At 40.4% G+C, this 25319-nt stretch overlaps 1 long non-coding RNA gene across 1 annotated transcript; it reads right to left on the bottom strand.

Annotated features, from left to right (window-relative positions):
• Nucleotides 1-10784: 10784 nt before the first annotated feature.
• Nucleotides 10785-13688, bottom strand: LOC109254524 (uncharacterized). The gene is made up of 3 exons (XR_002074839.2): nucleotides 13629-13688; nucleotides 11955-12104; nucleotides 10785-10883 (listed from the first exon to the last, which is right to left on the bottom strand). It is a non-coding gene; the product is annotated as an uncharacterized LOC109254524 (long non-coding RNA).
• Nucleotides 13689-25319: the final 11631 nt, after the last annotated feature.

Genomic DNA, 25319 nt, shown 5'->3' with positions numbered 1-25319 from the left:
CTCTCTCTCTCTCTCTTTCTCCCCCTCCCCGCCCTGTCTCCTTCTCACACACACACACGCACACACGCACGCACGCACACACTTTATTCCAGCTCTCAGAACTCCGGCACTACCTTGGAGTAGCACTTGCTATGGAACTTTGTAAACTAAACATCAATCACTGAAAGGGTGAATTGTCTATTCAAAAAGCAGTTATGCCTACTGGAAAAAAATGTTCAAGAAGGGGGGAGCATGTGACAAGTGTACAAATTTTATATTAGATCGTGCAAACAGACAAAAGCAGGTGGCTTTGACAGGCTGCAGCTTGGATCAAGTGGGATTTTATTTTATTTTTTTTTATCAAGGGCCCTCCTGATTCTAGGACCACCACATCATTTTTACATGCTGACTCAGACCGTCCTTACATAGTGTGTGAAGGAAGTAGGCAGCTGTTGTGATTCTCATTATGTGTTTGTGTAAACTGGGCCTCCAAGGAGTTAGTCACACTGGGGAAAAAGCCTCTCGTTCCCAGTTCCAGTTGCAGGAAGGAACCCAGCCTCCGTGCTCTATGTGCAGTGACATTGATTGCTTTATGGTTAGTAGTGCCAAAGAACTGGAAACAGGGTGGAGTTGGTCTGGAGGGAAATGGCTGGCCAAATAGTAATATCTATACTACAAAATGTTATGCAGCTGTTTTAGATCTGAGCAATAGCTTAAGTCTGAGTTTACTCAGAAAAGCAAGCTAGAGAAAAAGAAAAATATATATAGCATAATCCCATTTTTTTTTTATTTAGAAAGAAATGAACATGCTATACAGTATTTGGGTAGAATTACCTATAAGTGTTCATAGAAAGTTGTTGAAAAATAAAGACAGATATATACTAAATGATCACTCTTAGTTACTTAGGGAGAGCTGGCGTATGGGCCTGGACAAAGGGGATGACAGGGTGTATAGGTGGCTTTTTTGTTGTGTAATTACATTTCTTTCAAAAAGTAATATTTGAGAATTTAAAAGTAAAATTTGAGAATTTATCCTGACAGAGGATATTTAAAACAGTCAAAGAAAAGTACCTTTCTTCTACATCTGTTGTAAGTAAAGTGACCTTCTCAAGGTCTCCTATGTTGAAAGGGACAGCATCAGGACCGTCATCCATGTTTTTGACCCCAAGGCTGCACCCTTTCCTCAAAGCTACAAGCTGCCTCTCGTGTATCAAGTGCATGTAAAACTTTGTACCCCTAAAAGTGGTATTGGGCTGAACACACATAGTGAAGAAGAGAATAATGCCACGTAAGAAAATGGCCCGAATGGTTGTTGTTACCGCACAGTGTTTAATGCAAATTTAAGCATGCGAGTCAGGTACCACACTAGCTGTTGAAGAAATGTAATGCTGACAGTATTTGGCAATAAAATAATAATCACTGTGTGTATCTCTGATGAAATGAGATTTAATCCATTTGAGCTCCTAATTGTCTGCCACACTACATTAAAGATGGATACCACTATTGTCTCCACTGCTCAGAAATATGAAATTCAAAGCAATATGCACAATGTCTTGAAATAAGCTAGCTTAATGAACCAGCAAATTAGACCTTTCTATCTCTTTATTTAACATCCAGTTCCATGAATTTATCAGAGTTCATTACAAAGGTGCAATATTTAAAGAAATGCTGCTAAATTCATTTATGATTAGAACTAATGACTTTGAAAAAGACTTCTCATATTTTTAGAGAGAGCCATTATTTATTATTGAATTTATATGGCTTTGGGTAATAAATGTTCAATCTTTTCTCCCTTCCTTCTGTTATTTATAGTTTGAATTTTGTAATACAGCCTCAAAAAAAAAAATCTCATGGAAAGAAGTAAACTTTTACTTGCAAACACGGCAATGGCGTTCAGGAAAACAATGGCAAAGCTTTCTTCTTGACCTGTGACAGGTTTTCAGTGGGTGGGTGAAAGGGAACTTGGCCCCTAGGATACATTTGGCAATGTCTGGACACATTTTTGGTTGTCACACCTGAGGGGGGTGTTACTTGCAGCTCTTGGATGGAGAGCACAGACGCTGATGAACACCCTACAGTGCACAGGACAGCTCCTTCATTGGTTAATTATCCAGCCCTAAATATCAGTCCCAAGACTAAGAAACCCTGACCTAGGTAAATGGGTCCCATTCAAAGAATGCTCCATTTTATTCGGTATTTTCTCAAATGAGATCACTTTTCATCTCGTCACATAGATTTAGAGGAAGACGAACTAAAAGTGTGGATCTGGATCACATGATTTTTCCCCCTAATAGCTAAAGTAATAATGACTTTAGCATCTGCAATAAAGACAATAGCGTTGAGGGCTAGAATAGAACCCTAGAAATATAGATTAGAGAAATGACTTTAACTTGTCCAAACTTTTGATATATTTTCAAGGGGATAGCTTGGCCATTTTGAACTAAAAGCATCTGGCTATCTAATGGGTTTCAAGATGTTAGCATTTTAGTCCAAAAATGCTTAAAAGAAACCTGCTTGGGATTCTCATTTAGATGAGAAGGGTCTATCTCCAGCGTCAAGAATGATGGCAAATAATGGGAAGATCACAAGGTCTGATTCATTGTAATTTGCATTTACCTAGAACATTATTTATGGTCAGTTCAATGTAGCAGTTCCACACTTTCGACAGAAGTAGATCTGATTTCAGTATTGCTGAATTTCTCTTTTAATGTTCTAGTCTCAGCTCTTTAACTTGAATCTGTCTCTCTGCATGCATATGGAATCCAGTTAATTTGATAAAATTTAACTTGGTATGTTTAGTATGCCTGTGATAACAATGATCAATGTTTCTTTAAGCCTTATGTATTTAAAGGCAAATAGAACCATTATGAAGTGGCCCAATGAAGAAGGATGAAGAAATGGAAATTCTCCTCATCCAAAAGAAAATAACAATCAAGAATCAGAAAATAAAAAGATTAGAATCCCAATTAGCTACGCTTCTTGAGAACTAGGGTGTTTTGAAGGAAACTTGGTTTGATATCTAACATATGTTGGTAAATTCTTCGATCTCATTAAGTAGAATGAATATAACTGAAGCAGTCATAATTTAAGGGTCGTGTAACGTGGCCTTTTTTTTTTTTTTTTTTTTTTTGCGGCATTTCTTCTAGTGAGGGAAATGGTTTACTGGTTATGTGCTTGTCATGTATTTTCGGAAAAATAAATGTTACTAGCACGTCAAGTCTGTGATTTTACTATAACTGCTCTCCAAAATAATGAAGTAGGTCTTGATGTTAGATCCCAGTCTATTTAGAGACAAATATCAAGTAAAGTACACAGGTAGGGCAAAAATTATGACTGGTACACAAATGAATGAAATCCTAGGGCAGTGGTTCAGAGTCATCATTCCACATAGGTCCCCCTACAGCCCTGCCATCTTAACTCCTCCACCTCCACCTCAAAGTCATCATTCTGAACATTTTCATTATATAGCATTTTGGATGAACAAAGTAATAGGGATAGAGGTGTAATGGCCTCGGCTTGTCATTACATTGGTTTTTACAACCAGTAACTCTTATTGTTCATTGGGCCCTTGTGATGATGATCAGTAACGTTTATATAGTGCGTACTACATGCCAGGATGTTGTAAGGATGTTGCTTACTTGGTTTGGGGTTTTCTTTTGTTTTTTAACTCATTTAATCTACAAAATAACCCCATCTAATCAGATGCAGTTAGTCCTTGGTGAAGCTGGGATTTGAAACCAAGGATCTGCCTCTGGAGTCTGTACTCTTAACAACTATGCAAAACTGGGTCTCTTGTGAGAAAAGCAAGTGCCACACACCATGTCAAAGGCTTTCACATATTATTTAACCCTCAAGGTACTCTTCTGCTGGCCCTCATTATCTCATTGACTACATGCAGTCGATGGGGTGAATCAATTCGTTTCTCACTAAGTTGTTTAGAGGGATAAACTTCCAATTACTCAAGACTTCAAGTCAGTGAAAATGAAAATGAGGAAGACACAAGAAGAGCCGTAATGATGTGAAAAGTAGAATTTTGATGAACGTTTATTCCCCATCTCATCGTTTTTAAAGCTCATTCTTTCTGTATGGCTATAATGTATTTATACATCCAGGCAGTATCATGTGATATAACTTATAAATTATGTTATGTTATGTTATGTTATGTTATATTATATTATATTATATTATATTAATTTATAGGGGATGTTTGAGCAAAAATTTTATACTGATGGATCCATATTTTATAGTTACTACAGATATTCTCCCTGTCTGGGCCATTCCCTTGACATACACAAGTCAACTTGGAAACTTACATTGTCTTCTTATAGCCTGTATATATGGACGACTTCATTTGCTGTGTACATTTAAATCCACTTTCACAGCCCATTGTCACTAATTGCTGGGAGTGTCTTAGACATAAAGAAGAATATGTCATTTTGAAGTTTCATCCACAAGATGAAATCAAAAACAGAACAGCTAGTCAGTTTACAGAAAAGATCACATTGCTTAAAGGAATCCAAGAGGTTAGCTAAGTGAGCCATTTGGATATTCAAAGTATCCACTTCACAAATATTCATATAGCCTTATGCCAGCCACAGCAGAGACAGACCCCATGTGTCTGTCCTCAGGTTGCTAACAGTCTAGCCCAGTGGTTAAAAGCACAAAAGCCTGGCTGCATGACCTTGGGCAAGTTATTTAGCCTCTCTGTGCTCAAGTTTTCTCATCTGTACGATGGAAAACAGTACCTACCTCAAAGGGTTATGGTGAAGGAGTAGATAAATTAATAAATGTGAAGTGCTTAGCACAGTGGCACCCACAAAGTACACACATTACTGTGTGTCATGATTAATTTTATGTGTCAACTCGGCTAGGCTGCAATGCCCAGCTATTTGGTTTGAGAAGGTATTTTTTAGATGAGATTAACACTGAAATAGGTAGACCTTGAGTAAAGCACATTATCAAAAATGTGGATACGTCTTATCCAATCACTTGAAGGGCTTGACAGAAAAATACTGACCTCTATATATACATATGGAATCTTATGACTATAAATATATATAAATATAAAGATGGATGGATGGGTGGAATCTTATGACTATAAATACATATAAATATAAAGATGGATGCATGGATAGATGGATGGATGGATAGATAGATACACATTCTGTTGGCTCTCTTTCTCTGGGGACCCTAACTAATATACTACAGGATAATGTAACTTGGATATGTATTTCTAAGCCCTTCATACATATTATTTATCACTTTGAATATCATCTCACTTATTCTTCATAAAAGCCGTATTACCTGCATTTACAAAGAAGCAAACTGGCCTAAGAAAGGCAAGTGACTTGCCCAAGGTCCATCCAGCTGGTACCTGACAGAGACAGGTGTCTCCCTCATATCCCCCTTCCTCAAGTAAATGCTTCCATTGTTTAATTTAGGGTTAAAAAGTTAGGGTTTCCAGTTCTGGGTGGAGTGATTTGTCTTCAGCTTACCCACAAGGCTGGGTGACACAGAAATATTGATGCAGCTGTTTTAAAACACTTTTCAAGCTATTGAAAGATACTAAATGGCAAATAATAAATTCCTGAAATGCATTTTGCCCGCCTTTGATTGTAATTCTTGCCTGAGTTGAACTGCAGAACTATGTTAGTGAAGCTATTCACAATATTGCAGACAGAAGCCAACTAGACAGGAAAGAGTGTGGAACCCACAGAGTCCCCTTATTACAAGAGCTGTCTGGCAGAGGGGAGCAAGTGTAACATCTTAAGTGAAATTAGTCAAGGTTTCAAGAAGACCAACTGTGCTTTCGAGGGGAACAAATGTCTTTTGAGATAGATGGGAGGTTCAACTGTTTGAGAACGGACTTTCATGTCCTGTCGTCTTATCAAGGGAGCGTATTAGGGAATTGGCAAATCCAGTCAAGCGTCTTCCAGTAAATAACTCTGATCCTTGAATGAAGCTTATCTGAGGGCTCACCAAAGGCATCTAAATGAGTCCTAGAACCATCAGGCAAAACCAAATTAGCTAGTGTTCAGAAACAATTTCCTTTTATGTGCAAAGCTTGTTCTTAAAAAAAAAAAAAACCTACGCAGTTCAGAAGAGCTGTAAGGAAATATTTTTACAATCTGTTCCACTGGTTAACAGATTGAGTTTAGCCTCAGCTGGTGATTTTTGTCTCCTTAATTATGGGCAATAACAACACTTTAAATTGATATGGCGCTTTTAACTTTGCAAAAGATGGTCAAGTTCATTTATCAACTGATCTACTTTGTTGTACTGTGCTATAATTTTCAACTGATGGTCCAAGACAGCAGGCTAGCACATTATACAGAAAGACATGCTAAGAAGGATTGTCAATACATCTTTTTTTTTTTTCTAAACAATTTAAGTGATGATGACATGCTCTAAAGAAATGTATCTGGTACAATTTATTTAGTCCCCAAAGAGAAAATATCTACATAAAGGCAAATGAATAAAGAACACTAGATAATATAAAAAAAATTGCTGGGCACCTGGGTGGCTCAGTTGGTTGAGCGTTCGACTCTTGATCACGTCATGATCTCACAATTGTGGGATCAAGCTGCAACACTGGGCTCCACACTGAGCGTGGAGACTGCATAAGAATCTCTCTCTCCCTCTCTCTCTGTCCTTCCCCCACTCATGCACTCGCTTGTGCACTCTCTCTCAAATAAATAATTTAAAAAATTTAAAAAAAAATTTTTTAATTTCACATGCATGTTCTAAGTATCAAAATGCAAACCCAAACCAACTAGGAATGATTGGGGAATAAATTTTGCTGTGCATTTCTCTCTGTGAGTCTAGGTATTGAGAGTTTACTGTGTTTTAATGATTCCAAAAAATACTGGAATAGGATTAAGAGCAAGGGGCTTAGAACTGACTGTTGAAAGATACATGCTGTGCTTGGCTATAGAAGCATCTTTATTTGGTTTATTTAAAAAACTCATATACTCACTATAATAAGGAATTGATAGTTAGGTTGGCAAACCCTTCAACTGTAAAAAATTGCTAAATGGTGTTTAAACCAGCAGGAGAGGCTTTGTCTATACATTTTGTATTCCTGTTTTGAATTGTACGAGATAAGATTATGTGCCATATTTTTAAATTATGTGACAAAGGAAGGCAAAAGTCTTAAAATATATGAGGCTCTGAACTTATATTTAGATGTTTCACTTTTTAAAGAGACAGGTTTGTAAAATCAAATTGATAGAGACATGCTTACACAGTTTTGGAAGGTAAATCAAAGAGCTAAAGCTACAGAATGTGGAATTTCTATCCAGAAATAAGATATGAAGATAAATTAGTCAATGAGAGGTATGTGTATACATAAAATATGTACTGGATTATATTCTTTTGTGTTTGAAAAGAGAAAAGGCATTATCAAATAACTATATGTTATTTGCAATATGTATATATATGTATGTTGCTATGTTAGAATTAACTGCTATAGCAAGGATTTTTACACCAAAAGTGCAAAAATTCTGTGATTAGTCACATTTTACACTTCATTTGGTCTCCATCCATTGTATCCCATCATGCTAACCAATCCCATTACAAATTTGGTCCTGCACTGACTGATCCAAGCACCAAACTGGAAGTTTGTTCTCTTTCAATATGCTCAGCAAAATTACTGTGGTCATTGCCTATTACCCTGAGAATGAGGTCTCTGTGTCTTTCTCTCTGTAAGTTCCATGAGTTCTCTATCTGTAATGGCAAAAGTACAAAAGAAACCCAGGGCTACCGTATTGTACAACTTCAGGGGCAACATTCACATTTTAGTCTAAGTGAATCCCTAGCACTGTTTATACAGACTACCATGTGAGTGGTGCATTTGGAATGGTGCAAATGCCCTCAAGTTAGGCTAAGCCCTAGAAATTAACAAAAGTGGGTGAGGTTATATCAACATAGAGCATTTCCTGCTGTTTGATATTTTTCTCTTCACCTTTACAAGGGCCAAAGACTTCCATCTCATCTTCCTGGCTTTGCTTAGCACTGCAGTTTAGGCATATAATAGGACAGACCAGATTGGAAAATCCAGATGACCTAACATGGGCCAGGCATCCACACCCTGGCCCAAACAGCTGCATCCACAGAAGTGGTTTCATGTGGTTCAAATTTGCAAAAGACAGAATCTCTGAGAAAAGTGTATGGATCGGGCAAGCAAGTTGGTCACTCAGCTTTCTGTGGTTACATAGATGATGCTGGATTTTGTCAGGAGAGTCTATACTCTGTAAGAATATTCCTGTTATGCAGAAGTCATTCACCCTAAGATAATTACCCTTCCATGACAGTAAACATGCCTTTATGAGTAGACTTTATTATTTATTTTAAAATATTTGTCTCCTCTGAGTGGGAGTGGATTATAGTTTCCTGTCCCACTAAAGTCAGGCTTGGCCATATGACTTGCCTTAGCCAGTAAAATGCTAGTGAAAATGATGGCTGTCAGTTTTGAACAGAAGCTGTAAGAGCCATCATGTGCTTCCCCCACTGCTCCTTTCCTTTTACTATGTGGAAGCAACATGTTAGAAAGTCTTTCCTGTAGTTTAGGTAGAGTGAGGAGCTAGAAGCAGATGTGATACTGTCTGTCTTTTGATGGAAGTGTTTATCCATTAATATTTAATGCAATTATCAATATGATTTTATTTAGATATTCCGGGTTTTTTTCTGTTTTCCCCTCTGCCTTTTGTTCCTCTTTTCCCCCTTTCCTGCCTTTTTTCTGGTTATATTGTGGAAACTCTTGCTTCTATTATATTCCTACAAAGAGTGTTGATGATTTTGTTTTAGCAGGCGATTACCTTGGAAAGAGTCAAACAGTGAATTCTGTTGCCTGTGGAGGATCGCAGCTCACATCTCAATGTGCTTCTCTTAGCCTTCCCGCCCCCCACCCCCAAGCTGCTTTAAGTCTGCCTCACACATTGTTCAGGGGTCAGAGACTTGGACAAAGTTTATGCACAGAAGTGGTGGCCCTTTTGCTCTGCCTCTTTTCTGGGATTCCCTCATTACTTTCCAGCAGCAATGACCAGCTCAGAGCCTGTGATTCCTCAAGCCAGAAAGAACAGCAGGTTTTCTATTCGAATTTGAACCCACCCATGCTACTACTTAAGCTTAATCTAACACCACTGAAAGGGGAAATTCCTGTTATCATCAACTCTGATGATGACTCTTACAAGTTTTGACTCCTTAAATCTGTCTGCTTTTGCTCACTCTCCAGAACCTTCAGCAGTTTTATTGTTGTTGTTTTGTTTTGTTTTGTTTTGTTTTTAATGTATTTTGTTCAGAGTTCACAGTCATTATTTGCAGGAAGAGCAGATAATGGAACCTACTCTACCATAGTGGAGGCAGAACTCTCTAAAGCCAATTCTGAGATAGGTGTGTAAGGAGAATCAGAAATAAGATGTTATGATTGAAAGCCATTGAGATTTGAAGGTATATATGTTCCTCCAGCCTAATTTACCCTAAACTGACTAATTAGCCAGCTAGGGCAATCTGGGATATTACTCTGACTGTTTCACCCCTGGACTTGTGAAATCCATTCAAAGACCAATGAATTTCCCCAAAGCACACTGGTTTTATGAGTTTTGCTCTTCTCCTTACACTGGTAACATACTTTAAGTGGTACTCTTTCCTTCTTAATTTCTACTACAGTCATGAAGAACAATGCTCCTTAAGTTGAGAAGACATTCTCTTTCCATATCTCCACATTTCATTCTTATCACTGAAATCACAAGGTTTGGAGACCAGAATTCACAATCTAAATGGAACACACATCTACCATAGAGAGTCACTAAACAGAATTGGGCCTGGTAAAGTTATTAAATACTTAAGAGCACATAATTAATTGATTGTGGCTAAAACATGGGACCATATAGAAGCTATAGAAAGTAGAGATAAAAAGGAAATTATGCCAAGGACAGCATTCTTCTTGGAATTGCCATTTCAGTGTTTACTTCCGCTAAAATTGATTCCATAGGGAGTAGGTCTTTCATCCTGCAATACAGTAAAGTAGGTCTTTGACATCGTTGTTGTATACTATGTATGATGTTGCCTTTACTAGGAATACAAGATTGTGAATATGCAAGCTTCAAAATTCGAGTACATAACTTCTGTCTTTTAGTTGAGTAAAGTAATGGAAATACACACACACACACACACAAATATACATATCTATCTATCTATCTGTTTGTTTGTTTATTTATTTATTTATTTATTTATTTATTTATTTAATGTTATTTAGTCCCTAAGATAGTTACTTTGCAGTTTAGAATCTAATTGCTAGTAACACTTCTTCATAAAAGTCTATAGGAGAGGAGAGCCTGGGTGGCTCAGTCGGTTGGGCGAGCTCAGGTCATGATCTCGCAGTTGACGAGTTTGAGCCCCGCGTTGGGCTATATGTTGACAGCTCAGAGCCTGGAGCCTGCTTAGGGTTCTGTGTCTCCCTCTTTCTCTGCCCTTCCCCTGCTCATGCTCTGTCTCTCTCTGTCTCAAAAATAAATAAACATTAAAAAAATTAAAATAAATAAAAGTCTATAGGAGAGTTGTAGATTAGAAGTCTTCTGGAAGTACATCACAGTCTTTGAGTATTGTTGATGTCCGCTTACATTATGAGTAAAGTCTGGGAGGCCAACCCCAGGAGATGTCTTACAGGCATCCTCACAACTTGCTTTTCCTGATTTTAATGCGCATCTATAATTCCTCATAAAGAATCTGAACATTATGTCCATATAATTAAACTCATTGTGTTTATTTTTTTTTCCTTTACCTATTTTCATCAGATTCAGCCAATCCTTTATTCAACAAATATTTATTAAATGGCTACTTTGTGCCACGCACTGGGGATGCAGGAGTGAACAAGACAAAATTTCAGACTTCATGGTGCTTCCATTCTAGAGGACAAGACAACAAGTAAGCACATAAGTAATACTGCTTCACATTGTGAAAGGTGCTGTGAAGAAACAGAATAGGGTATGGAGCTAAAATGCACTGGAACTCTCTTTTGCCCTGCAATCTCTTGACCTTTGCATCATCACTAATCACAGTGACTATTCTGAATTGTAAGTAAGCTCTGCACGAGAGATCAGTATTTTCTCCCCATTTTGCTTCTACATACCCCAAATCCAACCCACTCCATTGGCCCTGCTCACAACAAGGATAACCATCACCTGCTCATTTCTAAATCCATTGAACACTTCTCACTCTTTTTCTGACTTGACTCCTCTGCAGCGGCTGACATTGTTCCCCATGTCCTTGGAGAGCTTTCCTGCCTCAGGGACATCTCTGGTCATTCTTGGCTTCCTTTGGAGTCTCCTCTTGGTCTTGCTGCCCAGTCATTATACAGTAGCATTGTGGAGCCTAAGAAAGCTGGGCCCTCGAACCTCTTTTCTTCCTTCTCTGACATGTTCTCCTTGACACATCTCATGCACCCCCGCACCTGCTTCATTACCCACCTCACTGATCAAAAATCTGTGTCTCCTGCTGAGCTATTGCTCCCAAACACCAGACTTGTGTCACCGACAGCCTTAAAACACATCTACTTGGATGTGTCTCACATTGCTCAACTTCAATATGTTCAAAACTGAATTCACCATCTTTACTTCCTCCCTACCCTGCCCCACCTCCAGCCTGTTCCTTTCTATCCATTCCCCATCTCGGGAAATGGCACCACACTCTAATCCTTAGCTGCCCAAGCCAAACAGCTGGGTGCCACCTCTCTCCCTCACCCTCCATATCCACTTAGTTACAAAGTACAGTCAACTTGACTGCTTTGGTTTTGGACAAGTCCATCCACCTTAGACCAGACTCTAGTGTGGTCTCCATACTCTTGGATCTGCCCTTTCAAATCCCCCCTTCACACTACAGCCTGGATGAGCTTTCTAAGCTCTAACCTGATTGTGGCTTCCTTTCAGGGGAAAGACTGTGTTGCACACAAACCTCCCCACCTTCGTAGATTCTTTTACCTTTTTCCTTTATGAAGGAGCTCAGCTCTGCTGTCCGGGGTCCAAGTTGAAGTGGTGGGCCTGCATGGCCTTCCAGTGTCACACACCAACCTCCACTTCCAAAATCTCATGAAATGCCACACAATGGAGCGTGACGTCTGACTTCTTGGGCTGTGCCAGGTGACATAACCAGAAAGATGGAGAAGTTAACTTCGAATAGATATTCCTTAAACAAAGGAAAGTAGGATATGGAAGGGAGCTGGGCAGAGAACTTTCCCCTTCTTGCTACTTTTGTGGACTACAAGGAGAGGTTTCTTCTTATAATCTTTCAAGCAAAGTCCCTTGTCCCATGCAGATTCACCTGCTGAGTTAGTTACTTGCTGTGCCTCCTTTTGGCTCATTGTAACATGGTGGCCACCAAGGCCATGTGTTATAGTTCCCTCATGTTGCTTTGCTTCTGCATTTGCCTTCCTTCCCTTTATAACTTTCCTCACTGCCCTGGCCTTGCATCCCCCACATTAAGTGTCAGTGCTTTCATTTCTGCCTTGTAGTCCACTTTCTAGAGGACCTGGGTTAGACAAAGACCAAACTTCCTGGCCACTGCTTATCTCCCTGACTCTCGAGTCTGCTTTCCCCTCTCTCTTGCCCAGTCCCTACTTGCCCAGACCCCACACAGAATCCCCACACTCAGCAGCATGATGAATATGCCATATTCTCTTTCCCCCTGCAGGCCTCTGTACAGATGCTCTCCTGCCTCCCATAGAGAAGTCTTCTGTCTCACGTGGAAAGCATTCCTTGACACTACTGTTGCACCAGCTGGTTAAGGTACCATGTTTTGATGTTCCCATGGTGTAGACATTATTTCCCGCGCCCTCCCCCACCCCCCGCCCCGTGGAAGTGCTCCTCACCCAGCATGGTGATTGCCATTTGCTGGTCTTTCCCGCTAGACAGGAAGTTATTCACTTTTGTACCTGTAGCACCTGGTACAAAGGCTGACACATAAGAACCCAATAAATATTTAATGAATGACTGAATGGATGAATATGTGTTTTCAAAAAGGGATACATTTTATGAAAAAAAAGATACACCAGCAAAAAAATTGAGCTAGTGTTCAATTATTTCCTGAGAAAGACTTAGTATACTTTTTTTTTTTAAGCGAAGCACACTCCATTCTTATTTTTGTTGTGGTGGTGGTTTATATGTATGTCACTGGGAACCTTCATCACATTAAACACTGTATAGTTCACTGGTTAGGTGTAGGACTAGGTATAAGTTTGGCTCTAGAGCCGGATTGCCAGTGTTTAAACTCCACCTCCCTCACTAACCTGTTGTGTGTGTGTGTGTGTGTGTGTGTGCATGTGTGTGTGTGTGTGTGCATGTGTGTGTGTGTGTGTGCATGTGTGCGTGTGTGTGTGTCTTTGACATACAGCTGGACAAAGATTTCCTTATCTGAAAATGAGCTTAATAACAATCTCTACCTCATAGTGATTGTTTGGAAGCATAAATAAGTAAAATAGCCAAAGAGCTTGGCACAGGTTTGACACAGTGATGAGTAAGCATTGGCGATCATTACTATTATTATTTGAAGAAGGCATTTTTAGTATCACCTCCTAAATAATTTTGCAATCCATTAGGTAGAATGCTTCTTGTTGCAAGGTGCTGAAAAGCCCATCCTAAATGACAAACAAGACATACCTGGAAAGAGTGGAACCATCAAAGATACTATCAAATGCCTTGCCCTCTCCATCTCTCTATCCACATGCTTCTTTGTTCTCAGTTGACCACCTGATAGGAGAGGGAAAAACCACACTCCAAGTGTGAAATGGAAATATTTCCCTCATTCTTATTGGACCGGCATTAATTATGTGACCAATCAGAATCACAGAAGTGGGGCAAGGGGGAAAGGATGCCATGTGATTGGCTCAGACTGCTTAACATCCACTCTAGAGCTTAGTCTTGGATTACATTCTCCCGAGTCATGAGACATGTGGAATGTTGAATACTTGCTCAGGAGCTAGGTTCTGTTAAGAAGAAAGAAAGGGGTGAATGGAGGCTGATTGGGCAATCAGCAGTGTTTACTACATGTACTGTTGCTGTCAGGAAGTAGGGAGATACCTCTGTTAATGAAAAGAATGGATTAGAGAACATTGCATTAAGCCTAGAAGCTATGTGACCAGGTATAAAAAATAAAGTATATATTTATATGTCTATTTTACATGTGGATAGCTAATATTTATTGAGAGACTGCTTTGTGCCAGACACTATGTAAAGTCCTTCGTACTCACTGATTTCCTTCAATCTTCACAAACACATCATTCGTTAATAAGGCAATACTTAATGAGTACATCCCATATTTCAGGCACTGTCTAGTCACTAGGAATATAGTAACAGTCACAAAAGACCAAGACCTCATTCTCTCATGTCCCCTGCATTCTGTACTTAGGAAACTGCAGCCCAGGGAGAGAGAATGAGGTGCACCATATCACAGAGCTTGAATGTGACAGAGTTGGGATTTGAATTCAGGGAATCTAACTCCAACGCCAAGAGTAAGTTGGGACAGGAAAATGTTTGGCTCTAAGTGAAGTACTGTAAATGTGAAGTAAGATGTTAACTGAAACTCGGTCACAGTACTCAGCCAATCCCAGACTCCCTTCTTTCAAACCTCTGTTTTCCCAGAGAGGGTTCTGCGTGTCTTGGAAAAGGCCTTGCTCCGGGGGTCAGGCACCATGACCTGCAGTGGACTCACCGCGAGAGAGCACCCAGGACCATGAAGGGCAGTCAGCAGGCTAGAAAGAGTGCAGCAAACAGAAACTGTGAGGGCTGAGGTCCCAGGAGAGCTCTGCACAGATTTAAACTCCCCTTAAGAATTCATCCTTCTTCCCAGACCTCCACTCATTGGAGCAACTTTATTTAATGTTACCTGTAGCTTTGCTTCTGGGATGCCATTGTAGCCAGCCTGCTTACCAAAAAGAGGGTTTTGTGACATCTAGTAGGGTGAGACTCCTGGGCTTCTCAGTGGGAACCTAAAGCTAATTAAAGAATGAGGCACATTAAAGGGGCACCTGGGTGGCTCAGTCGGTTGAACCTCCAACTTTGGCTCAGGTCATAATCTCACAGTTCATGAGTTTGAGCCCCACGTTGGGCTCTGTGCTGACATCTCAGAGCCTGGAGGCTGCTTCAGATTCTGTGTCTCCCTCTCTGTCTGCCCTTCCCTGCTCATGCTCTGTCTCTCCTTCAAAAAGAAATAAACATTAAAAAAAATGAGACACATTAAAAAGAAAAAAAAATGTTAATAGGCTTTACATCCAGTGCAGAACCCAACACAGGGCTTGAACTCACAACCCTGAGATCATGACCTGAGCTGAGATCAAAAGTTGGACACTTAACTGACTGAGCCACCCAGGTGCCCTGAGACACATTTTAAAATCTCAGTCCTGCTCACATTATATTGATCCATCACCTCAAATTTTAATGAAAATTTAATATCCAACTTTGACTAGGTTACCTTGAATTTGAGTTCCACTAAACTGAATCAAACTTATATAGAGAATTAGTAACTGTTACTGAATCATATGAACTTGACTGAATTCGAATGTTTCTTTTCGCTAGAATTGGTTATTTGGTCAAGTTTAATGTTGTTTTGTTTGCTTTTTAAAGCAGTCTTGCCGAGGCTCTCAAGCACTCACTATGTGTCAGGCTCTGTGCTAGGCGCTGGTGAATCAAAGCAACATGATTTGTCCCCCAGAAGCAGACTAAAGATTCTTGTGAAAATGATTTCTTAATGCAGTGTTCCCGGGAGACCCTCGTAAAGCAGAGGGTGGGGTTGGGGGGGCAGGAGGATAGAACTAGTAAAGGAAGAAGGCAAGCCAGGTGGTGCTCTCAGGCAAAACTCCAGTCTTCGGCAGTTCCCGCAGGGAGCTCTGGAGGGTAACTACACCTCCAAGTTGTGTCCTACTCAAGACGAGGGAGTAGGCTTTCCTAGTCCTGTGTTAGCACTCACTGGCTACAGGCCACCCCCCCACCCACCGCGTCTCCCCACCACCCCCGCTCAGCCCCCAGGATGGAAACACTCAGGCTTTTCTGTCTCCCTGCACCGAGGAAAGCCTTGACTAATCCTGACCCAGGCTCTACTGTTAGCAGCAAAGGTTTAAGGCAGCTAAGGGAGGGGAGCACAGAACCAGAAGAAGGATGGGAGGGCAGCTGGGCAGAGCATGGACCAGGCTACCACCTACTCCTTACAGAGTTTGTCATCTACTGTGTTGGCCCAAGGGAGCCACGACAAGAAAACAGGTAACTATGTCATTATTGTATGTGATGAGTGCACATGGGCAATGAACAGAGTGTGATTTTTAGAGACTAACCGGTGAGTATCTAGTTGGAATGGTCGCCAGAGGTGGACATTGTCAACCCGCAGGCATCCTTTACCCTTTGCTCTTCTCTCCTCTCCCCCATGGCTTTCAATGGAACTGCCATCTGACCACCCTGAGGGGATATATATGAGGACCAAAGTTCTAAGAATGGCTGGGTAGAAGGGTAGAACCATCCCTTGTCTCTGGTGGCATCATGGAGCCAGTGTACCATCCTGGATAGTCACCTTCAGACTTCTTTTTTGTGCGGAAAACAAAACTCCTGTTTGTTGAAGCCAGAGGAAATCAGATTTTTCTGTTACGTGCAGCCGAATTTATTCATACACACACACACACACACACACACACACACACACACACACACACGTGTGTGTGTGTACATATATATTCTTTTTGGGTTGTTGTTGTTGTTGACAGAGAGAGAGAGAGCACGTGTGCATTTGCTCTGGCAGGGGAAGGGGGAGGGGGAAAAGGGAGAGAGAAAATCATAAGTAGGCTGCACCCCCAACCCAGGGAAGAGCTGACTTGGGGCTCTCTCATGACTGTGAGATCACAACCTGAGTGGAAATCAAGAGTCTGATACTTAACCGACTGAGCTACCCATGCACCCCACAGCCAGATTTATTCTTAAGTAGCTTCCAAGCCTTGGAGGAGGGGTTGACCTTCTAGAGAAGATCAATTTCGCAGGAAGGAAGAAGCAGAGGTAAATACAGAAATAGGTTGGAAGACTTCTGACACTAACTTCTCTACAGCTGGATATAGCATTATTATGACACTTTAATGTAGCGGTTATCAGCAGAGTAAGTACAATAAGGTGATATATTATCTTTGTGGGAATCTTCACCTGCAGTAATGGGTTCATTGAACCGGGGCTTTCCCAGCATCAGCACAATTAACGTTTGGGGCCAGATCATTCCTTTCTGTAGGAAAGGAATCCTTATAGGATGTTTACCAGCGTGCCTGGCTTCTACCCTCTGGTGGCTGGTAGCACCCCCTCACCCTAGTTGTTGACAAACAAAAAAGTCTCCAGGCATTACAGAATGTCCTCTGGGGGGGAAGAGGGAGAGGCAAAGTCACACCCAGTTGAAAGCTTTTTTCTTTCAAATAGCTATTTAGTTTCAATAGCTACTTAGTTTTATCTACAAACTTTACAATTAATGATAAATTATATTTAAACTACAGGAAAGCAATCTTGCTTTGTGAAGAAAGCAATCTTTTGATCCTTTAGGCCTACCTTCTTTTAAGTAAACATTGAAAACAGAATCTGCATTTAGCAAAAAAAAAAAAGAAAGAAAGAAAAAAGAATAGTAATACAAATCACAGAAGAAACTCTTTAAGCATGCCTTCCGTTAAGTCATTTTTCACCATGTACCTCAGTTTCCAAATCTCTAAATGGAAGAACTTATGTAAGACAACTCACAAGTATTTTTTCCCTTTAGAATTAAGATTATTCCATGATTCACTGAAAATATTTCTGGGGTTACCCTGGACCTTAAATGATGATTCGGTTTACAAAAATGTGATTGACATGCCAATTTGGGGAAAATAGGTCTATAGAATGAGACATACTGTTTTTCCTTCCGAAAGTCTTGTTGAGGACTATCATTATTTTAAGGAAGAAAAATAGTCATTGATATATGTGACTATTTTTCTTTTTAATTCGGCAAAGCACTTGTGCTCTCATTGATTCAAGGTCAGGTTTTCACACTGTTATCTTGTGAAAGCATTCATTATCAGGTTCTTCACTGCTTTTTACAACTGACATGGCCACAGTCAAAAACAGAATACGCCAAGGAAAAAGGTCAGTACATGCTGAGGTGAATCAATTTGCATAGGGGAGAAAAAGAGAGGGCTGTTTCCATAGCTTCTAACAGAAGTAGGGAGAGAAATGTGAAAAATGAAAACTAGTTTTCAGTGGCAAACAAAATGAACTGGTCTATAAATATTTCATAATTTTAGCCCCATAAAGTCTCATTGTTTGGCGGTAATCTTTATTATGAGTAATCATGGGTTGCTTTTTTGTTTGTTTCTGGCTTTTTCTGCTGATCTCTGTGCCATACATCTCTGAAATAACACCCACTAATTTCTTTTTCATTTACCTCACTCTGGTAGAGAGAGAGAATATGTAGTCATCAGTAGGAAGTTAGAGACATAACTATCCGATTTAAACAAATAAAGTACATTTTTAGAGTCAACGAGTATTGTATATAAAAATGAAAACCCAAAGATAAAGTCCTCAGTAATGTTTTCCTTTTGGAATAGAATAATTTTTAAAACATCCTGAGAGGTTAAGGAGGTCAGCCATACACAGGAGCAGTTAGGTTGTTTCTTGTGTCTTGGGAGGGGGTACCTGGAGCATCAGCGACTGAGGTATGTCAGAGTTACCCTCTTTGCTTAGAAGTGGGGCACACCTGTCTTGCCTTTACCTATCCATGTCCACCATCTTTTTTTTTTAAGTTTACTTATTTACTTTGAGAGAGAAAGAGAGAGAGAGTGCAAGCAGGGGAGAGAGAGAGAATCACAAGCAGGCTCTGCACTGTCAGCACAGAGCCCGATTCAGGGCTCGATCTCATGAACTGTGAGATTGTACCCGAACCGAAATCAAGAGTCAGTCCCTTAACTATCTGGGTCCACCAGGTACCCCAACCCTCTCTTGTTTGTGAACAGTACCTCATTTTCCTTAGGCAAACCATCCCCTCTCACCTTAAATAGAAGAGGTCTTGTGGGGCTACCCTCATATGTGTATCAGCGTCATACCCCCAAGTCACAATCATGTCCAACAGCACATTCCATCCCTGTGGCTGTAGTGATTGGCTCAGAGATGAGTGCCTAACCCAGAATGGTCCTCTGAAACTCAGTCCTGAGATTCCTGCTAGGATGCCTGGTGCAGGAGGCAGGTAGAGAGCCCCCTTTTTGCTAAATGGGAAACAGTGAGAGTGTCATCCGGGATCTGCTGGGGTAGATCATTCAAGAGACCCTGGCAGAGGAGACCAACCCAACCCAAAACACGATTGAAGACCAGCCTGAACTCATGACCAGTCCTCTTTCTAGACTGCGTAAATTCTTTCTTTGCCTAAGCCAGTTTGCACTGGATTTTATTACTTGCAAATGAAAGATTCCTGAGGAATTCAGAAAATCAAGTTCTGCAGAACCTGGAGAAGACTAAGAGCTCAGAGATGCATGTGGAACGGAGTTCAAAGAAGAATCCACGTTTATTTAGGGAGCTGTATGTAGTCAGCAGAACTACAAAGCACAAACTTAGGAAGTAGTTAGCAAACGAAAAATCAGGATACATATTTGGGGAAGCACTCCAAGGACTTCAGGAGCACTGGCAGTGTTCAGATGTTGAAGCTGGCTGTTGGCCACACAGGCACTTAATTTGTTATTATTTTTTAATTATTATTATTTGTTAATTATTTTTAATTTTAAAAAATTATTATTTTTTATTTTAAATTATTTTTATTATTATTTTATATACTTCTATGTATACATTATGTATTTCTATTTTTCTGAGGTTAGGAAGCTTGCACAAAATCGCAGGACTTATAAATGGGGTAATATTAGTACTTTATCTCACAGGGTTGTAAGGATTAAATGAGGCAAAGCATGTAAGGCTTTAACATCATGCCTCACACACGGCATGTGCTCAGTAGATGTTAGATGCTGTTCTAATAATAACTGTTTGGGGATGTTGGGAGGAGTATAGAAGATAATGCATATTAAACACTTAGCACTACTTGCTACATCTAGTAAGAGATTACTTTAATGTTTGCTATTATCATTTTTATCATAACGGGTTAATACGTTTCTCTGACCAACACATCTTCCATAGAAGCAGATCACCCATGGTATTTGTGGGCTGAGTATTTTTTTCCTACCATTCAGGTTATACAAGACGTTTTGTACAAAAACGATACGAGTAGAGATATGGGGACATCTTTAGTGTTTCTTCCCAGCCTTACATTTGACGAATCTTTGCAGCAGCATAGAAGAATTTTGATTTGTACCTGTACTGTACCATAGAGTAGTCACTAGCTACCTGTGGCTACTGAAATTTAAATTTCATTGAAAAATGTATTCCTCAGTTGGACAAGCCACATTTCAAGTGCTCTACAGGTATATGAGGCTCATTGTACTGTTGTGGACTGGGCAGATATGGAATATATCTATCATTGTGGAAAGTTCTGTAGGACTGCATTGTGCTGTTCGGGGAGTGACTGAAACCAGAACTGGAAAAGCATAAAATCCTCCATTTTTGTTGCTTGGAAACATTGTACTTTTGGGTGGAAGGTTTTCTGGCTGTGTCACAAAAGGAGTCACAGGTGACCTCTCACCTTGACCCAGTGACAATAGTCCAATGTCTCCCTGACCTGTCTGCACCTCCAGAGAAGGAGCAGGGCACTTAGGATAACCAGGCCTCCTCAGTTTGGGTTGTGAAATCAGAATGCCAATCTCTTGTTTTAGAATGAAAACCTTCATTTCCCAAGGACTGGCACTCAGGCCCTCTGGTTCCCAGAGCCTCTCCCAGCTGTGGTGAGAAGCAGAGAGCTGGAGTGCTCCAGAGTCAGAGCAAGGGCATTGGTTTGTGTGGTCTGAGTGTGTTTTTCCCCAAGTTCAAGGGAGACCTGCCTGCCACTGGAGCTGGACAGGTACCTTCTCAGGCCAGAAGACTTTGGGCCTGATAATGGTCAGCTTTGCTGACTTTGTATTAAGAGACTCCCCATTTTTCTTTGTCTTCTTCCTTCCATCCGTCCTTCCTTCCTTCCTTCCTTCCTTCCTTCCTGCCTCCCTCCCTCCCTCCCTCTCTCCCTCCCTTCTTCCCTTCCATCTCTCCTTCTTCACTCCTTCCTTCCTTCCTTCCTTTTTTTTCTTTTCTTTTCTCTTTTCTCTTCCCTTTCTCTTTCTTTCTTTCTTTCTTTCTTTCTTTCTTTCTTTCTTTCTTTCTTTCTTTCTTCCTTTTTTTAACTATTTTGAACTAATCTTATACTCACAAGAGATAGCAAAAATGATTTAGAGAGTTCCTGAGTACCTCCACCCAGCTGCCCCCAACATAGCATCGTACATGACCAGAACGCATTGTCAGGACCAGGACACTGACATTGGCACAGTACCCTTTTCCTTTGATAATAGCAGATGTTTCATTGGGTCCTTTCATTATATCAGGTACATTGTCTTTTAATTCTCCTAACAACCCTGTACTGCAGGTATTACTATTTTTAGTTCCATGTTATTGAGAAAAGAACTGACACTCTAAGAGCTTAAGTGTCTCCCCCAAGGCTGGTCAGGCTGTCAATGGCAGCACTGAGACTGGACCCCCTCAGATCTAACCTCAGAGCAGCACTCTCCAAGTACAATTGGGGTAAAAAGATTAACAAGCAGGCCTCAAGACCAGACATGCCACAGTAGAAGGAAGGGAAAGCAGTTGTGACCACAGGTCCCAAATTCTGCCAACATGTGGTCAAACCCCAAGTTTGCTCAAACTTTCAGTAAATTTATTGTGATGTTTAGGAAAGGTAATTAATAGCATTCGAAATATATACTGCAGATGATTTGTACTTTCATACTCTTTGCTTCAAGAGCTCCTCATTTGATATCATGGCTCATAATTGGGGCAAACATTTGGTAATCAAAAAATACCCCCCAGAGGCCTAATATTGGGGGAAACAAAAAAATATATAAATAGACTTACTTTGAAGGAAGATAATGCTATAAAAGAACATACAGTGATAATAGCTACCATTTTTCCAACGCTTATATGTCAGGCACTGTGGTAAGTAAGCCCTTTAGAATATGTTAACTTCCTTTATTTCTTACTCCAGATTTCCGTGAACTGGAAAATGTGTTTATAATGGCGTTGGAGATGGGTACCCATACCTGAAAGAGGTGCACGTATAGTCAAAAAAACACGATCTCATCATCATCACCATCATATACTAGGTACCAAAGTATGCCATATAGTCTGCTAGACGCTGTCCATGATCTCATTTAATACTTTCAGTCCTTTTGTTTTTGCCCACCTGTCATTTCCTACCTGTCACGTAGGTATGAGGCTATTGATAGTTTACATATATTGAGCTCTTATGATGATGCAGTTGATGGATCATATTTATTCATTATTTCATTTGGTTCCCATAACAGCCCTTTGAGGCTGGAGCCATCATTATCTCCATTTTACTGGATGAGCCCCTAAGCCCTGACCCAGATCCAGATTTGTCTCTAAGTAATTGGGGGTGCACTCCAAATGCTCTCAGATTTTTTGGAATGTATTTATTTAAGTGAAAGTTAGTGAATATATAGTATTGGTTTCAGGAGTAGAACCCAATGCTTCATCACTTACATATAACACCCAGTGCTCATCCAACAAGTGTCCTCCTAAATGCCCATCACTCCTCTAGCCCATTTCCCCACCCACCCCCCTCCAGCAACTCTCCGTGCGTTCTTGGTATTTAAGACACTCTTATGGTTTCCCTCCCTCTCTGGTTTTTATCTTATTTTTCTTTCCCTCCCCTGGGTTCATCTGTTGTGTTTGTTAAATTCTACATATGAATGAAATCATATATCTGTCTTTCCCTGACTGACTTATGTCACTTAGCAAAATACACTCCCGTTCCATCCACATTGTTACAAATGGCAAGATTTCATTCTTTTTGATCACCAAGTAGTATTCCATTGTATAGATATACTACATCTTTTTATTTTTAATGTTTATTTTTGAGAGACAGAGAGAGACAGAGCGGGAGCAGAGGAGGGGCAGAGAGAGAGAGAGGGAGACACAGAATCCTAAGCAGGCTTCAGGCTCTGAGCTGTCAGCACAGAGCCCAACACAGGGCCTGAACTCACAAACTGCGAGATCATGACCTGAGCCAAAGTCGGACACTTAACCGACTGAGCCACCCAGGCGCCCCAATTATACTGGAATTTAAAATAAAAGGAAAAAAAAGAAAAGAAAATCACTTTAGGACTTTGAACATGGTCGTGGTGAGACTTTTAGCCTGGAAAGAACTGTCTGGTACCAGCGTGTGGTGTAGAGTGGTTCTCATGGGGCTTTTCTCAACAGTGCCTACAGACCCAGTTTGTCTCTAGTTGATAAAATTGCCTGTGCTCTCTCTTCACAGCTACCCCTGCCCCATCTGCATATGAAAACACCAGAAATGACAGGCAGTCAGGAAGAATTTTATCTGACGGTGTGCTTACCAAAACTTGGATGTTCCGCTGAGGAGGGAAAAAGTTTGAAATCTACTATTTTACACAAACTGAATGTCTAAGAGATCAATTTACAAATCAGACTAGCAATTAATTAATTTAAATATTACTGAATAATTGGAAGCAGCTTGTGCTGGGATAAGATTTGTGGTTTTTCATCAGCTTTAAGGAAGACAATGAGCACCTCTGTCAAGGTGGGGTTCTGGGGCCCCACCGGCTCTACAAGGAAAACACTTTGAAGCACCCCAGTAAACCCATCTCCTGACCTCACTCACTCTCCTCCACCTCCAGCTATTATGATGGGGGTCTATTAAACAGACAAACACAGGAGGAAGTGGAGGGGAGAATGTGTAATAAGATCATAAAAGCACAATTACTATGGATCATTGGCTAGGGCTTGGAAATACTTTCATTATGGTGAATTGCATCTATCAGCTCACAGACATTTTAGAAGTAAACAAATGAGTTAGCAGTTTACTGCTTAGGATTCTCCAAGTGAGGGTTTATCCCACCAAAGGTAATTTCCCAACAATATTGGGGGAAACAAAAATATACCTTGGAGGCTCTACCTCCAAGCCTATGCTACCCTGTTTGCTAATTCACGGACCAAATGTTGATAATATGTAACGTATACATTTAACAGACCCAAACTGCCCAATCATGTGAAGGACAGATGACACCAGTGGATAGATACGCAGGATGCTTTAACATCGAATGCACACTTTGATGGTCTCTCACTCTAGGGACAGTGGAACCAGTGACTGTAAGGACTCAATATATAGGGCAAGAATCTCCACAAAGTAGTCTCCTTTTTTTGGAAGATGTGTTTATAACTGTTTTCTGGATGGGTCCCCATACCTCAAAGAGGTGCATGTATAGTTGGACAATTTTTGAGTCAGGAAGTAAGAGAACTCTTTCTCCTCCTTCCTATAAGATGAAATCTTTTCGATTCTCAGTTTCCTCAGCTGAAAAGCAAGCTAGATGGATCTGAGTGTCTCAATATTCCTTGTATTTGATGGATGAGTTCGCCTAAGACTCATTCCATCTTCAAGGCCCTTATTCTAAATTTAGTGGGGGTTTTGTTACGGCTCGTATGTGGTCATGATGGGAGATTTAGACTTGTCTAAAATTTTATCCCTAATACATGCAAGATGTGCTCTATTACCAAATGTTTTGGAAATGCTGGGTTGCACCAAGTTGGGCTGGTTTCTTTTTTGAAGGACTTCTCAGGGCCTATGATGTATTGATAGAAATGATGACTTCTCTTCCTGCCTAAAAAAAGCAAGCAGGATGCTTTTGACAGGGTACTTACCTTATGAGCAGAGGCACCAATCTGGTCTTAGAACTCTGACAAACGAACCTGCAGAGCAGAAATGTTGATCACCTGTTTCCTTGACAAAAAGAAAAAAGAAAAAAAGACGTCTTCTGACCCTTCCCTGTTGTTTAGGGAATCCCTCTGGAAAAAAGTCTCAAACAAAAAATCTAGACTTGCACCGGATCTGACATTTTGTTCTTGAGTTTGATCTCTTGAGTTGAAAGAGAGAGACAAAAAAAGGAAGGCTTTGAGATAAGTTTGAGGAAAATTCACACCATAGTGGTAATTTCTTGCTTCTGGTTATTGGCTACCTAAATTTTGTATGGCACTGTTTACGTAAACCATATAAATAGGAGGCAAAGCTATAATATTGAAGTATTTGGCATCGGACTGACTGGGTTGAACCCCCCACTCTACTACTTAGAAATGGTTGTGATTCTGTGCAATATTGTCCATCTCTGTGCATCACACTTTTCTCATCTGTAAAATGGGAATTGTGAT

Source organism: Panthera pardus, unplaced genomic scaffold (genome assembly GCF_024362965.1).
Source record: "Panthera pardus isolate Hobbes unplaced genomic scaffold, ASM2436296v1 HiC_scaffold_8, whole genome shotgun sequence".
In the NCBI taxonomy this organism is placed as follows: domain Eukaryota; kingdom Metazoa; phylum Chordata; class Mammalia; order Carnivora; family Felidae; genus Panthera; species Panthera pardus.
Note: the sequence above shows the minus strand (reverse complement) of the source record. Positions and strands in the feature narration are given on the sequence as shown.